Source organism: Schistocerca serialis, chromosome 3, assembly GCF_023864345.2.
Source record: "Schistocerca serialis cubense isolate TAMUIC-IGC-003099 chromosome 3, iqSchSeri2.2, whole genome shotgun sequence".
NCBI classification, from domain to species: domain Eukaryota; kingdom Metazoa; phylum Arthropoda; class Insecta; order Orthoptera; family Acrididae; genus Schistocerca; species Schistocerca serialis.
The window spans coordinates 124,021,254-124,039,311 of NC_064640.1; positions in this window are offsets into that span (position 1 = coordinate 124,021,254).

Here is an 18,058-nt window from a genome sequence, read left to right on the forward strand (position 1 = left end):
CAAAATATACAAACTGAGTAGTCCATGTGCAAGATAGGCAATATCAAGGAGAGTGTGAGCTCAGGAGCGCCGTGGTCCCGTGGTTAGCGTGAGCAGCTGCGGAATGAGAGGTCCTTCGTTCAAATCTTCCCTCGACTGAAAATTTTACTTTCTTTACTCTCGCAAAGTTATGATCTGTCAGTTCGTTCATTGACGTCTCTGTTCACTGTAATAAGTTTAGAGTCTGTGTTTTGTGACCGCACCGCAGAACCGTGCGATTAGTTGACGAAAGGACGTGCCTCTCCAATGGGAACCGAAAACATTTGGTCGCAAGGTCATAGGTCAACCGATTCCTCAACAGGAAAACACGTCTGATATATTCTATACGACACTGGTGACAGCATGTGCGTCACATGACAAGAATATGTTGTCGACCCACCTAACTAGTACACTTGGCGAGTGGGTAAAAAGATTCTTCTACCTTGCCCGATTTAGATTTTCTTGTGGATGTGATAATCACTCCCAAAAAAGTGATCAAAACATAAGAGTTTGTCACATAAACTGAAAATAGAAAGTTAAACTTTTCACTCGAGGGAAGACTTGAACCAAAGACCTCTCGTTCCGCAACTGCTCACGCTAACCACGGGACCACGACGGTCCGGAGCTCAACTGTCCTTGATATTGCCTATCTTACACATGGACTACTCAGTTTGGATATTTTGCTTATCTTTTCGTAGTTCCACATAACTTCTTCCTGTTTTCTCGATCGATCTGTGTTCAGTTTTTCAAGGCCTATCCACGGCGCCAACTTATAACTAAATCTGAGGGGGGTGCGATGGGGAGGTTCCCTTGTAAGAGTTCACTAAACGACGTTCCCTGTCTAAGTCAGCCCTGGACGATGATTTATAACCAAGTGCGCGAGAGCTGCTCTTCTATCTTCCGAGTAGGCGTCTGTCCGTTGTCATCCGGTCATTGGTGGGCTATACTCGGCCGGTGAATTGGCCGAGGCGAAGTCGATATCTTCATCCTCAACGCCGCCCGTGGCGCTGGTGGAACTCGCGCAAGTGGCGAGTCTCCAAAGCACTGGAACAGGTCGCATCTTTGCGCCTATGGTGCTTTTGCCCTGGCTGTGTCTTGTTCGGACGACACAGCAGCCTCGTCAAAAAATGGTTCAAATGGTTCTGAGAACTATGGGACTTAACATCTGAGGTCATCAGTCCCCTAGACTTAGAACTACATAAACCTAACTAACCTAAGGACAACACACACATCCATGCCCGAGGCAGGATTCGAACCTGCGACCGTAGCAGCAGCGCGGTACCGGACTGAAGTGCTTAGAGCCGCTCGGCCACAACGACCGGCTGCAGCCTCGTCACACCCCGCAACGCCACCAAATAGCATTCAGTCTTGCGGTGTCCAGTTGTCATTAAGTTCTCATTTAAGTTTCACAAATATTCAAGATGCCCTTTTGCGGATGCAGGACAAACTCGTTATTTGCTTTAGCGAGCATGTCTGGCGTTACTGCACCCGATGTCATTGCGACGCGGCGTTGCGGCTAGCCCAATTTGTTGAGAGAGGAATCTTTCACAAAACTCCATAAAAAAATCGAATATTGTGAGAAAAGGCGACTCCAGAATGCAATGGTGCAATGCAAGATCCATACTCCGCCACGGCCAGTCCATCGTCCCGGCATCTCAAGGTGTTAGAGAGTTCTGCTACATGCAGGTAAAAAATGCCGTGTGCCTAGGGCAACTGGTCGGGTAGACAGTTCGACTGGTGCAAGTCTTTCGAGTTGACGCTACTTCGGCGACTTGCGTGTCGATGGGGATGAAATGATGATGATAAGGACAACACAACACCCAATCTCTGAGCGGAGAAGATCTCCGACCCAGCCGGGAATCGATCCCGGGCCGTTAGGTATGACATTCCGTCGCGCTGACCACTCATTTTGCATTTTGTTCGTTGTTGATCGTTGTGTTTGGTCGTTGCGGACGTCACATGAAATCCGTTCAAGTTCGTCTGTTGATCGTTCCACTCAGTTTCTTATTACAGAGGCCAACCGGCTCTCTGACCGAACACGCTGAGCTACCGTGCCGGCTTCACTCAGCTACCAGGGGCGGACTACATGCAGGTACCAGTGCGGCGGTTCTCCGACTTGTTGAAAAATGATATTTCCACCATGTTCTCACAATCACGTAAAAAACGAGCGAGAGAGTAGTGGCATCGACACCCCTATCGGCGACAACATCAAGCACCAACTTACAACTGCTCTAAATGTGAACGTTTATTTTCGATGCGTAAATTAAGGATCACCCCAAGTTTTTAAATTCATTGATGAGGGAGATATGGTTTTGTGAAATCTATTTTTTTTTAACACACCGTACGTGTAGTTGGATAGTTCTGTGCTGTATAAATAAGATTATATCTGGTGCAGAAATTAATCCGTGTATTCGTAGTACCCGTTTATGTACAAGAAAAGAAATATTGAAGGTTAGCCTCTGATTAAATGACATGTTACAGGAGGGAGTTTCGTTATGTTGAGACAAGGTTTCCCGGATGTGTGCTGCTTTCCGGTACTAGAATGGTCACTCCCTTCCCTCTGGCCCTCGCATCGCTCTATAAAGGCTGAAAAGTGATGCAGCACTTCCGCCCCTCTGGGAATCGAACCCACACTTCCCTCTGCCGTGATATGTGCTTCTGGAGGGGTAGTGTATGGTGACACGGAAAACGTGTTCTACGACGCCTCGGTAAAACTACGCACACCAACGGGAACGATTTGTAATAGTGAAGCGGAAGAACCAAATACAATTTCTTCCAACATTAGTGGAAATGATTCCCTTGACAATAACAAAAAAGCTGCGTAGTATTGTCTGTTAACATCGCAACAGAAAATACAGGACCGACTAAATCATCGCCTAATATTACAGCCCACACATAAACTTCGAATTTTAGATGCTGTACTCAGATTAGTAACGAATGATTTGCTTTCAGTCACTTCGTGATAAATATTCTAATATTATGCTTGTAGTCCAGATTGTAAATATCTCTAGATTGATTCTTTGAGGTTCAAATGGTTCAAATGGCGCTGAGCACTATGGGACTTAACTTCTGAGGTCATCAGTCCCCTAGAACTTAGAACTACTTAAACCTAACTAACCTAAGGACATTACACAAATCCATGCCCGAGGCAGGATTCGAACCTGCGACCTTAGCGGTCGCGCGGTTCCAGACTGTAGCGCCTAGAACCGATTCTTTGAGGGATTTACGATATGATAACACTGCTAGAAAAAGTTGAATACACTTTCTGTGTTAATCTTGCAACTAACCGTGCTTAGTGATTAACACAAACACGAAATTAGTAGTGTTATTTAACGCTAATTGCCGTGTGAGAGGTCATCTCTTATAAATCTGTATAGTCTGTACTGATACGTATAAAATCATTGCTGTAAAAATGATAGTATATTGATTTCTTGGCTGATGAGTAAGGTAAGAATTTTCTTCAGCTCAGTGAAGACAGTTATGGAACATAAAATCCTCTCTCTTATTTGTCCAGTTCTATCGGCCATTGACAATGTAGGTAAAAAACACTATCTGCATTTGGATTCCGCTGATGGTTATTCTTTGAAGAAAACTGTTGTTGATAAATATTTGCACCCAAGGAATATGATAAGGGGGAAACAGAAGAAATCGCACCGTCACTTATGATGCATTCTCTGCTGCCACTGCTATGTTTAAGGTAATAAAGCAGAATTTTCTACAATAAGCTTCGAAATTAACTATTAGGAATTAATATTTTAGTCACTGACCTGACTGGTACAATTTAGTGGTAGTGGCTAAATGATCTTGTACCGCGTAGTCCGTTGTGAAGTAATCGCTGGAATGTTTTCTTCTCTGGAAGATGTCCATTTGGAAAACGATGAGCGTACGAATGTCTTGCTTCTGTTGCATTACATTTTGCAAGTCCATATATCAAAAGCGTATCTGGTATTTCCTGGTTTGAATAATTCATCGTTTCACTTCTGACTCACAGCGCAGTACTGCTGTAGGCTAAGAAAATGTAGCAATGGCTCACACACAATACCTATTCAATAGCGCAAGTGACAAGAAGTGCAGTGTGGTTAGATGTGGACGGACGTTAGTAGAAAACAAAACAGTTCCGTTTTCGTGCCTCTGCCTGTTAATAAACATCCTTTCAACAGGGAATGCGGATGGTCCGAGATCCAGTATAACTTACCTTCTGATGCATGCCTCTCCCAGGCGTGCTTTTCAGATTCTCGTTCATCTCACAACTAGGATACAAGCAGTGACTCGGAAACGAAGTAGGATGCAACCTACACTCATACAGACACCTCTGTTTGCTTTGATGTGTGCCGATCGCAGATATTAAGAATTATACATAAATACCAACGGAATACTGACGTTTTTCAACTGGTTTTCCACTTTCAACATCGTTTACTTTTTTCCTCATCTCATATATCGTCTGTCACACTGGTGTACGTGACTTACAAAGTGATGCAGGCATTCCCTTACAGCTGCATGTTCGCCTAAAAGCAAATTCCGAATTAATTCTCTCCATTTCATGTGCTTGTTGTTGGTGCTGTGGTCCCGATCTAACTCAAGCACTGGAAGAATGAGAAAATGTTGATGCAGTGAGTCAAAGATCCACGAAAATGTAGTTTTGTGGCGAAATTTCTCATTCAGGAAACACGAGAACTCTGGAACAAAAGAGCCTGTAACCGTACACGACGTATTTTGCACGTGTAAACGCTTGTTGTTTTACAGCGTGAGACATGCACTATATTATAAAACTGCTGCATTTTTTCAGAAAAGCCAAAATGGGAAGGAAGTCTCTTCCTTCCATCCCTTTGCGCAAGTAATGTGTGAATCCACACTACTGTTGTACCAAATCGAGCGAACAACGTGAAGAGCGAGATAACTGTACCTGGAAAAGTGTTCGCGGCTGAACATAGGTTTATGTAGTGGGGTCACATTCTAATTGTTTTTCTGTCATCTCTTAATGCGTATATAGATTTGCTTATTACTGAACCAGCAGTTTGATTATTCATGATTGAGAAATGCTAACACGAAATACCCACAGAGGAAGGTGGTGACTGGTAGCAGCCGATCTGGGGAAAAATCGGTTTGGGTGTAGGAGAAATGTAGCAACACGTAAGACAGTAGTGACCATACGACATGCCTCAAGCGATATGTAGAAAAATAAAATTCATAGAATTTTTAGGTTTAGAAGAGGAGTTTTATATTGTTGATTAAAATACAATTTTTGAAATTCTGACGTTATCAGAGATTAAATACAACGGCACAGGAAAGAAAGTGCAGGGAGCAAAATTTGATCTACAACTTGTACACAAAACAGACTGCAGTTTTAATAGCCGAAGGCCACGTAATGCAGAAAGTACCTGTAAAATGAGTTAGACTTTGCAGCTACAAACAGGCCGGACGTTATCAATAACGTCAGTAAGAAGCGGGGATTAGTAATCATGATATCGTTATAGCACATATGGTTACGAAAGTTAATAAATCAGTTAATAAGGTTAGAAGTGTCTTCCAGCTAGAAAGAGCAGATAAGCAATTGTTAGTATCTCACTTTGACATTGGAAATGAATGAAATGAGCGTTTGGCGTCATTGGCCGGGAGGCCCCTTACGGGGCAGGTCCGGCCGCCTCGGTGCAGGTCTTATTACATTCGACGCCACATTGGGCGACCTGCGCGCCGGATGGGGATGAAATGCTGATGAAGACAACACAACACCCAGTCCCTGAGCGGAGAAAATCCCCGACCCAGCCGGGACTCCAACCCGGGCTCGTAGGACGGCAATGTGTCACGCTGACCACTCAGCTATCGGGGTGGACACTTTGTTATTGAATTGACATCACTTAGTTCCAGTAAGATGGACATACAGGAATTATGAACAAAGTTTAAGCAGATTGTAAATCATGGTCTGTAGAATTATGTGCCTAGTAAGTGGATTAAGGACGGAAAAGACCTACCATGGTTTAATAACGAGATTCGAAACATGCTCAAGAAGTAGAGTCTGTTGCACTCCCGGTTCAAAAGAGAACGCGCAAATGACGACAAGCAAAATTTAGCAGAGATTCCTGTGTCTGTGACAAGATCTAAAAGCATACAACTACTATCACCGTTATACCTTAGCAAAAGAGTTGACAGAGAAGCAGAGAAAATTCTGTTCCTATGTAAAATCAATAAGCGGGTCTAAGGCTTCCATCCAGTCACTTCCTGACCAGTCTTGGGTGGCAGTTGGAGATAGCAAAACGGAAGCCAAATTTTTAATTTCGTGTTCAAGAAGTCGTTTACGAATGAGAATCGTACAAACATACTGTGGTGTAGTGTCAGCTATGGTGGAGCAAAAGCTGTTGACTACATGAGTTGCTGTCGATTATCGAAGTTTGTAACGAGAGCAACCTAATCATCAAAAATACTCTGCTCCCTATGAGTCGTATTTGCCACCGGGAGTCGCAGATCGCAGAGATTAACAGGAACGCAGGAAAACAACTTTCCTGAGTTCAAATGTAATTAAATACTTTGAACAGAATGACCTCCGCCTTGCTAACGAGCCTGGATCTCGGAAACATTAGCCATGCGAACCCATCTCGCGCTTGTCTCACATCACATCCGGAAAGCAAACACAGTAATTCTTGACTTCAGAAAATTAACTGACTTAGCACTAAACCTAGGCTTATTAGTGGAGGTAAGATCGAGTGGGGAATCGAAATAAATTTGTGAACATATTGAGCATTTTTTGGTAGGGAGGAGGCAACATGCTATATTCAGCGGAGAGCCGTCGGCGTATGTGGAAGTAACTTCTAGGGTGCCCGAGGGAAGTTAAGTGAACATTTTTTTTCATATTTTATATTAATGAATTGACAGACAGTATTAGTAGCAACCTCATAGTCTTTGCAGATGACACAGTTGTCTGTAATGCAGTATTACCTGAAAAAAGTAGCACAGAAATAGCAAGTCAGATCTTCATAAGATTCCTAAGTGGCGACAAGATAAGATTGGCTAAAAATTCTAAATGTTTGGAAATGTAAAATTATGACGTTCAGAAAACGAAAAAAACTTTGTGTATTCTGACTACAATGTCAATGAGTCACTATTGGAATTAGTCAACTTGTGCCTGAGTGTAAAAATCTGTAGGAATACGAAATGGAATGATCTTTTAAGTTGCGCTTGTCGTAGATAAAACAGGTGGGAGACTGCGGTTCATTTGTAGGATACTGGGAAAATGTAGTCAATCTACAAAGGAGGCTGCTTGCAAAACGCTCGAGCGCTTCATCCTAGAATACAGCCCAAGTGTGTGGAATCCGTGCCAGGTAGGACTAACAGAAAATATTGGACGTATAGAAAGAAGAGCAGCACGAATGACCAAAGATTGGTCTGATCCACGAACAGAGTCGCAGATATGCTCAAAGAACTGATTTGGCATACACCTGAATAAAGACGCAAACTATCAATGGAAAACCTGCTTATAAAGTTTCCAGAACCATCTTTATGTGAGGAATATAGGAATATACTACAGCCCCCTACGCATTGCTATCGTAGTGATTGCCTGCAGATAGACGTGTTCTGTAAGTGAATGGAACGGTAAGAATCCTGATAAACAGTACAGTGGGAAGTACTGTACGCCATGCGCTTCACAGTGGTCTGGAGGGTGTAACTGTAGATGTAAATTTAAATTGGACGCTCGAAGCGTGGAAATAGGTTGCATTAATTGTTGGTGGCGCGTCGTATTTGTTAGCACCCGTCGAGGATAGAATACTGGTCCATCAAAAAATCAGATGAAGCAATGCATCCCAGTATCAACAAGACACTTACGAAGCACGTGGTGGAGTGACGGTGTGTGTACCTACTGCCCCATCTATCACGCATCCATTTGCTCGCGTAAAGCAAATATTGGATGATATACAACTTCTGCAACAAAAGGGAACGGCACATCCTTACAGGCCTATTTTGTAATAGTTTTCGAAACACCCCATGGATCTGAAATTCTGATGGGAAGGGCATAAAGTAGAGAAGACTTGCACCAGTAACTTTACGGAATCTTTTGTTGGCTCAACACTTACAAAAATACCGTGAACGATGACTTAACACAGCCTAAAATCCGTCACGGCCGATAACATACTCATACATCTCCAACATACTTTTAGTCCCGCAATAAATAATTTTGTTCTTAGTTGGATTTTAATTTTCACCTGCAATTCTGGCTAGTAAGAGTGGGGCGTTAATCAATGCACTCTCGAATGGCTATTTTATAATCTCGTCTCAGCGTGGCAGCGATGGCATTCAGCGCATTAATTAAGCTGACGACTCGCGGTGCTTTCGGCGTCCGGCTGTGCTGTACAGACAGGAAAAACCACAGCAATCACACACGCTATGCGCAACATTTCAGGCATTCGACGATCGCCGCAGAATTCATACGTCAGTGGCTTGACGCATGGCGACCAACCGCTGCCACAGACGGAATATCCAGGTCCGGCAAAATGTCCCAAACATCAAAACAACCACCAGCAATGCACGCTTGTCTGAGGCCGAAGCGAACTTTATTTGAACGCACATACGGTACTTCGCATAGATGTAGGCTTTTGTCATTAGTGTTAGCGAGAATTCCATAACCATGCTTCCATTCAGCATTCAGAGAGCTACCACTGCAGAGCGTATAAAAGCAACATTTATGCATCAGCAAAACAACATAGCGCAATCCACTGTCACTCTCATTAACGAAACCAAAATACAGAAATATACAGGGTGTATCATAATTAGTGGCGTAAACGTACACAGTTGAAAGTACACGATACTAGAAACAAAAATGTATCAAGTAAGAGTGGGCTCTAAAACCCATACACTTTAAGAGCTATAGGCATTTCTTCATCTTCTATACTGTGAAACGAGTCTCTGTTACTGCAAGGTCTTTGCTTCCTATATTTTGGGAGGAGGTAGGATGGACAAAAACAAGAAAAAAATGCGTATTAAACATTCTAAATTGAATACCCTAAGAGCTATGAGTACTTGTTCAGTAGAAGTGATGTGTTTCACAATAGCGAAGATGAATAATCGCTCATACTTTAGCTCTTAGTCTTTATACAGGGTGGTCCATTGATAGTGACCGGGCCAAATATCTCGCGAAATAAACATCAAACGAAAAGACTACAAAGAACGAAACTCGTCTAGCTTGAAGGGGGAAACCAGATAGCGCTATGGTTGGCCCGCTAGATGGCGCTGCCATAGGTCAAACGGATATCAACTGCGTTTTCTTTAAATAGGAACACCCATTTTTATTACATATTCGTGTAGTACGTAAAGAAATATGAATGTTTTCGTTGGACCACTTTTTTCGCTTTGTGATAGATGGCGCTGTAATAGTCACAAACGTATAAGTACGTGGTATCAGGTAACATTCCGCCAGTGCGGACGGTATTTGCTTCGTGATACATTACCCGTGTTAAAATGGACCGTTTACCAATTGCGAATAAGGTCGATATCGCGTTGATGTATGGTTATTGTGATCAAAATGCCCAACGGGCTGCTCGGTATCCTGGACGACATCATCCAATTGTTCGGGCCGTTCGCCGGATAGTTACGTTATTTAAGGAAACAGGAAGTGTTCAGCCACATGTGAAACGCCAACCACGACTAGCAACAAATGATGATGCCCAAGTAGGTGTTTTAGCTGCTGTCGCGGCTAATCCGCACATCAGTAGCAGAGAAATTGGGCGAGAATTGTGAATCTCAAAAACGTCGGTGCTGAGTATGCTCCATCAACATCGATTGCACCCGTACCATATTTCTATGCACCAGGAATTGCATGGCGACGACTTTGAACGTCATGTACAGTTCTGCCACTGGGCACAAGAGACATTACGGGACGGTGACAGATTTTTTGCACGCGTTCTATTTAGCGACGAAGCGTCATTCACCAACAGCGGTAACGTAAACCGGCGTAATATGCACTATTGGGCAACGGAAAATCCACGATGGCTGCGACAAGTGGAACATCAGCGACCTTGGCGGGTTAATGTATCGTGCGGCATTATGGGAGGAAGGATAATCGGTCCCCATTTTATCGATGGCAATCTAAATGGTGCAATGTATGCTGATTTCATACGTAATGTTCTACCGTTGTTACTACAAGATGTTTCACTGCATGACAGAATGGCGATGTACTTCCAACATGATGACAGGTTGATTCTTCGTCGAAGCACCATACCATGGCCCGCACGTTCACGGGATCTGACGTCCACGGATTTCTTTCTGTGGGGAAAGTTGAAGAATATTTGCTGTCGTGATCCACCGACAACACCTGACAATATGCGTCAGCGCATTGTCGATGCGTGTGCGAGCATTACAGAAGGCGAACTACTCGCTGTTGAGAGGAATGTCGTTACACGTATTGCCAAATGCATGGAGGTTGACGGACATCATTTTGAGCATTTATTGCGTTAATGTGGTAATCACTCTGTAACAGCATGCGTTCTTAAAAATGATAAGTTCACAAAGGTACATGTATCACATTGGAACAAGCCAAATAAAATGTTAAAACGTACCTACGTTCTGTATTTTAATTTAGAAAGCCTACCTGTTACCAACTGTTCGTCTAAAATTGCAAGCCATATGTTTGTGACTATTACAGCGCCATCTAATCACAAAGCGAAAAAAGTGGTCCAACTATAGTGTTATCGGCAAACGGTAGCTGATTGCTGCTCAGAATATCTGTCAAATCATTAATGTATGCATAGACGATAGAAATTCGAGTGAGAAAATTGTACATATAACGTAGTGTGGCAACATACATAGTGCTAAAAAAAATTTACAGTCATGTTCTTATAGAACGAACACCTATTCAGGTTCAACGAACAAAGCAGTAACTAGTATGAACGTAATTTCAAGCAAAGCGAGAACGCTTATACGGATTTTTTCTTTCGATACCTTATCCATTCTTTTCCTACTGATCAGTGGCTAATTTATGAGACCTTCAACTCTAGTGTTTTATTTCCACTGGCGACTGTGATGAAAAAACCAACACACCCAAAGGGCAGGTAGAAGTTCTGTCTACGTTTGAAGTCTTGTAATATTGGACTAATCCTGGCTGTAAAACGCAGTAGGTTTTACGTTGTAGCCGGCCGGAATGGCCGAGCGGTTCTAGGCGCTACAGCCTGGAACCGCGCGACCGCTACGGTCGCAGTTTCGAATCCTGCCTCGGGCATGGATGTGTGTGATGTCCTTAGGTTAGTTAGGTTTAAGTAGTTCTAAGTCTAGGGGACTGATGACCTAAGAAGTTAAGTCCCATAGTGCTCAGAGCCTTTTGAACCATTTTTTACATTGTATTTGTCATAACGGTGAAGTGGTATACACAGAGACGATGAAAGTAAATGTTTTAACACGGGTAGGAATGTAGCAGCTTGCAACCAAACTGTTTTGGTCCTTGTCGTCTACATCGCGATTCGGTATTCAGCGCCTTCAGGAATGGTAACGCCTTCGATCGTTACCCGAGAGGAGTAATTTAATTTCCTGTAACAAGTTGGCGCCGGACGCGTTTCTCTCCGCCGGAAGGGATGACGTGGCTTGTCAGAGCGTCAGCACGATACTGCAAAATAATTACCGCCTCTGTTTTCGTGCTGCAAGTTTCTGCCACTTGTATGTCGATTGATACAGCGGACTTGTCAGCTGCCCCACGTGCCGAGTGTGTTAACAAAGGCTTGTACTGTTCCAATGACAGCCAAACTGTGCCTACGGCGTTCTCTCGTTTCTGTTTGGAAATACGTTGCGAAAACCAGAAATGGAAGGTTTCGTTGCATTTTTTTACAGTTTGTAACTATGAGCAAGATTTCTATATTTCATGACATGCTTTGCAGAAAGGGGTAAGATAAAGACGTGCTAACTGCCGGATAAAGGCTGTACACCACTAACTCAGACGGTGAGAGAGATGATGCAGCAGTTATTTCTTTATTGCTATCGCTCACGGGTTGGTTCTAGCCTTTTAAATTGAGGCCAAGATGTATTGATTAAGACACTGCACTTGTATTTGCGAGGAAAGGTGCCAAATCTACGACTCGACACACAAATTTAGATTTTCCTATATTGCGGCAGGCAAATGTCCTCCATACGGGATAATACCTCATCTCTAAGGACCTAGAAATCAACAAAAATTTGAATATTAACTTTCATACGTACCTACTACAGTCAATAATATATCCACTGAGGTAAATGTTTTTAGAATGGAGGACTGAAACTAACGTATCCCACAAGACCAGCAACATCAATCAATTAAACTTCTTTTACGCATAATGCCAGAAAATCGGTCCGGAGTTTGTCTAGACGGGTGTGGAAAACAGCCCAAAAAGCACATTTTGGGCTGTCAGATGAATTGTCAATAACTGGGCGCGCGGATTCTGTACAAGTCCGTGTTACCTCGTTGTCTCAGTAACTACTGTTCAGTTCGTTAAGCTGTCCAATCTGGTCGATGTGAACCATATACCAGTAACTTTGCAAATGAATAAGAAATACTAAAAGTGTATAACATTGTAAGTCTTTGAGTGCACCTACGTAATGTCTTGGAAAACAGCACCTTTTAAGGATTAAAGCAAAGCTGGCATTTCTCATAAGTTGATTGGAACATCACGGAACGTTAGTAGACATGGTACTATCACAGGTGATATGATCCCGTGTACATTGTGAACTGGTGTACCCGCTGAGAACGAACAGTTTGAAGTGGGTTCCGAATAACGTCAAAACGTGGCGTTTTTTTACATACACAGAGCGTCAGCAGAGCTAAAATGTCTTTCTCTGTGGCAGAAAAAAATTATTCGGTTTCTGGATCTCTGTGTCTGTAATCTGGCATTTTACCACAGAACCACTAAAATAATTTATATGCTGGCTCGTTTTTTTTTGTCCCTAAACAGTTTTATTTACGTTGCATTAACGCAGTTTTATTACAACATCGATAAATTCATGTTTTTGTTGGTGCTTGCAAAATAAATTTTGTTTTGACAAATCCACCATCTGCAAAATCGAAATAAGTTATTTCTATCTCTTTTTGTTGTATAAAAACAGAAGAACAGTATTTTTTTGTAGATGGCAATACAAAGTGAGACAAAGAGTTTTAGTTTCATAGTTTTTACAAAAATAAATCCATGAAATGCTGACCCTTTATGCATATCTAAGTATTTTCAAAATACTGAGCCGCCCTCTGTGATTTCGGGTGATGTTTCTCATCTTGGCCGGCCGCGGTGGCCGTGCGGTTCTAGGTGCTCCAGTCCGGAGCCGCGCTGCTGCTACGGTCGCAGGTTCGAATCGTGCCTCGGGCATGGGTGTGTGTGATGTCCTTAGGTTAGTTAGGTTTAAGTAGTTCTAAGTTCTAGGGGACTGATGACCACAGCAGTTGAGTCCCATAGTGCTCAGAGCCATTTGAACCATTTTTTTTTCTCATCTTGCGACACTTCTTCTAAGTTGTTCGTAGCTACAGTTCTTTTTAACAGAATAATAATTGTTCGGGTTGCTAATTACGCCAGTCGGGCACTTTGACAGATCTCTCATTTACTGGAAACTTAAGTGGCTCGAAAAAGTCTACAGTAATTATGAGGACAGGGATGTGTGGTGGGTCTTCTCCATCTAAACGTAATTTTAAAGAATAAGTGAACATTAAGAGAAAGTAAAAAGAATTTTGTGAAAAAAATCTACGCATTTATTACGCCAAAGTATGGATATAACCTGTGGTATAGAAAACCAGGGACACGTGTGAAACTTTTGCACTTCTGTATTTTAAATAAAGATAATATCTGAAATAGACGTAGTTGTTGCGATAAGGGTAGTTGTGGAAATGAGAAGCAAACATCTTTAGAAATGAACTTGAAACAATAATCACGAATTTGTGATGCATCCTTGTGCATATGTTTCCATGTGTCCAAAAATATGTTTTACATTCCAAATGTTTGTCCCGGCTGGAACGACGGGCAGAGATCAGGGATTATCAGGAGGGCCATATAATCCAAAACCTTAACTCCACAAACATTTTCATTTACAGTAAGCACGCTAGGCCGTAGCAGCAATAGGTAAATCACAATTCAATGTGACAGCGAAAACTGTTTTTGTCGTTTCGGAAAGTATATTCGTTTAGAAAAGTCAACTTGTTCGATGAGCAGAGATAATGGGCTACCACAATGGTCACGGTTATTATCTATGACAATGCTGCATACAAATTATAAAGTTAGTAAGTAATTTAAAACAAATAAAGTGGTATCTGTAATAAGGTAATATCAAAAGGGAGTCTCTTATTCGTGATCAGTAAGTTAGCTTCGTAAAATACAGATATGAGGCTGGGTATCCATCATGCCCTTTTACCTATATAGTTAAAAGCCACCTTTATCTTAAAAGTTTCCACAAATAGTTTTAGTGCAAAATCGGTATGCAATGTCAGAAGCCAGTAAAAAAGCCTTTCTAAAGATACCTCATTCTTTCCTGTACGTTTAGTATGTGTTGAGAAAAAGGGGGTTTGATTTGAGAAATAATATACACTATGTGATCAAAAGTATCCAGACACCTGGCTGAAAATGACTTAAAAGTTCGTGGGGCCCTCCATCGGTAATGCTGGAATTAAATATGGTGTTGCCCCCACTTAGCCGTGATGACAGCTTCCACTCTCGCAGGCATACGTTCAATCAGTTGCTGGAAGGTTTCTTGGGGAATGGCAGCCCATTCTTCACGGTTTGCTGCACTGAGGAAAGTTGGTCAGTGAGGCCTGGCACGAAGTCGGTGTTCCAAAACATCCCAAAGGTGTTCTGTAGAATTCAGGTCAGGACGCTATGCAGGCCAGTCCATTACAAGGATGTTATTGTCTTGTAACCTCTCCGCCATAGGCCATGCATTATGAACAGGTGCTCGATCGTGTTGAAAGATGGAATCGCCATCTCCGAATCGCTCTTCAACAGTGGGAAGCAAGAAGGTCCTTAAAACATCAATGTAGGCCTATGCTGTGATAGCGCCACACAAAACAACAAGGCGTGCAAGTCCCTTCCATGAAATACACGACCACACCATAATGTCACCGCCTCCGAATTTTACTGCTGGCACTACACACGCTGGCAGATGACGTTCACCGGGCATTCGCCATACCCACACCCTGCCATCGGATCACCACATTGTGTACCGTGATTCGTCACTCCACACAACGTTCTTCCACTTTTCAATAGTTCAATGTTTATGCTCCTTACACAAAGCGAGGCGTCGTTTGGTATTTACCCCCGCGATGTGTGGCTTATGAGCAGCCACTCAACCATGAAATCCAAGTTTTCTCACCTCCCGCCTAAATGTCATAGTACTTGCAGTGGCCCTGATGCAGTTTGGAATTCCTGTGTGATGGTCTGGATAGATGTCTGCCTATTACACATTACGACCCTCTTCAAGTGTCGGCGGTCTCTGTCAGCCAACAGACGAGGTCGGCCTGTACGCTTTTGCGCTGTACGTGTCCCTTCACGTTTCCACTTCACTATCACATCGGAAACAGTGGACCTAGGGATGTTTAGGGTGTGGAAATCTCGCATACAGACGTGTGCCACAAGTGACACCCAATCACCTGACCACGTTCGATGCCCGTGAGTTCTGCGGAGCGGCCCATTCTGTTGTCTAACGATGTCTAATGACTACTGAGGTCGCTGATATGGAGTACCCGGCAGTAGGTGGCAGCACAATGCACCAAATATGAAAAACATATGGTTTTGGGGGTGTCCGGATACTTTTGATCACACAGTGTATTACACAACGGATGTCTCTCCTGTGAGCTGTCAGGCGCATTTTCTCTGCTATTTCGGCAGATATTTATAATTTCGATTAAGCATTGTGTAGCTGGAGTCAGCCGAAACGATTACTGCTCATGACGTCTTTCATGCGATGCCCATTGTCAACAGAAGGCGTCTGTCTGATACCCATTCCAAGCAAAATGATTTTGAAAGAGTAATTTTTCATGTCCATTCGGTATAGTGGTCCCAGATTAGTCTAACGAGATGACTGATTGTTTTTTCGACATGTATTAAGAGGGACAGTGAATCAAGACGAATAAATAGGAATCCAGCAGCGACTCAGTAGCGCTGCATGCTTGACGGTAGCAGTCAGCGTGGGCCAGCGCAGTGCTGTTGCCTCTGGAGTATTGGTTATTCTTCAAGCTTTACTGACTCTGCTAAAACATATCGACAAAACAAATATTGTACTAGACTAATCTGGGACAGCTCCGTCGAATGAGCATGTGAAATTCCACTTTAAAAATCATTTTGTTTGTGACGAGAAACAAACCGAAGCTTTCGGTCGACACTGGGCGTTGCATGAAAGACATGGTCAGCGCTGTTTGCTTGGGCAAAAACAAAATTAAAAATACCTGCTCAAATACCAGAGGATATGCACTTGACGACTCGTAGGAGAAAAATAGTTCTCCACACATGTCTAACAGCACTTTTCGGTAACTTAACTTCTCGGCATTATATTTATTTACTACTAAGTTTTTCTCTGTCACCGGCTATTATGAGCTGACATACCTACTTGGGGAAGCGCAAACGGTTCAAATGGCTCTGAGCACTATGGGACTTAACATCCGAAGTCATCAGACCCCTAGAACTTAGAACTACTTAAACCTAACTAACCTAAGGACATAAACACACATCCATGCCCGAGGCAAGATTCGAACCTGCGACCGTAGTGGTCGCGCGGTTCCAGACTGAAGCGCCTAGAACCGCTTGGCCACACTGGCCGGCGGTAAGCGCACTTTACCTGAAGGCTAAGTTGAGGAATTCGACGAGGAGGATTGGATTCTTCTTCGACGTTTTCTGAGTTGCCGAGTTCGTGTCTGCCCGACCCGGAGAAGAACCGCAGTTCATAATGGTTTCCCAGAATATAGATTTTGTTGGAATTTTATTGGTTTCAATCCCTGAACGTTTATCCGTGTCACTAACGCGTAAGTTAAGTTTATAGATGTTTCACCCTTTCTGACGTGTTTCCCTTCTTTTTTCCACCTTCTTCTTTCAAATGATAATCATTGATTTTTTTTCAGTATGTAAAATTTGTAGTTGGCCTATTCATCGTGTTGTGAATGCCAGGGTTTTTATATGTATTCTGGTCACAGGTGCCTCAAAACCTTAATATTCCGATGAAAAATATCGTGGAAACTGTAATTTAAGAACAGCAAACTATTCCCGCGCCCAGGGGGGCGGGCACGAGAGATGCTACAGATTGATTTCTGTCTGTGACCGGGGAAAGTGCCGAAGGAGTGAGGCATAAGCTGTTGGGGCGCAGAAAAAGAGCATAAGAAACGTGTGCCACTGGTGTAGAGCCTTGAAAGGGACGAGAAAGGAGTGGCACTTTTTTGTCGCGCGGCGATTTCCGTGGCTTCTCGGAGGCACTCAGGCGGCCCGAGTGATAGATCGCCGGCGCATCGCGCCCCCGCCACAGGCGCACTTATTTATACACTGCCCCGCGGACGACCTTGCGAGTTGCGTCGTCCAAAAATTCACCACTTGGACTTGCGTACACAGAAGTTATCGTCCCTTACGTAACGTGATTTCCCGTATTTTCTCACCGTTTTAACTTCGGGAACGTTTGTTAAAAACGTTCTCAGAAATTTTAGAAGTCTACTTGTCTTGCAAATCTAGACCACCTCTACTCGAACGTCGTATAAATTACGTGTCACAAATAAAGATAAAGTAAAGACGTTAATTAGAAATGAACTTACTCCATTCACAGCCTCTATACATGAGGTTTGTTTGGAATCTTCAGCTTTGGGGAGTAGATCTAGTGTAGCTGTTGCAGGAAGATCTAGAAAGATCACAGGATCAACTTCTTACTACTCATCACCCCCCCCCCCTCCTCCCGCGGTTTCCATTGTAGCATCTGTCTATACTATCATACACAGCCTCCCCCCGTGAACCATGGACCTTGCCGTTGGTGGGGAGGCTTGCGTGCCTCGACGATACAGATAGCCGTACCGTAGGTGGAACCACAACGGAGGGGTATCTGTTGAGAGGCCAGACAAAAGTGTGGTTCCTGAAGAGGGGCAGAGCAGCCT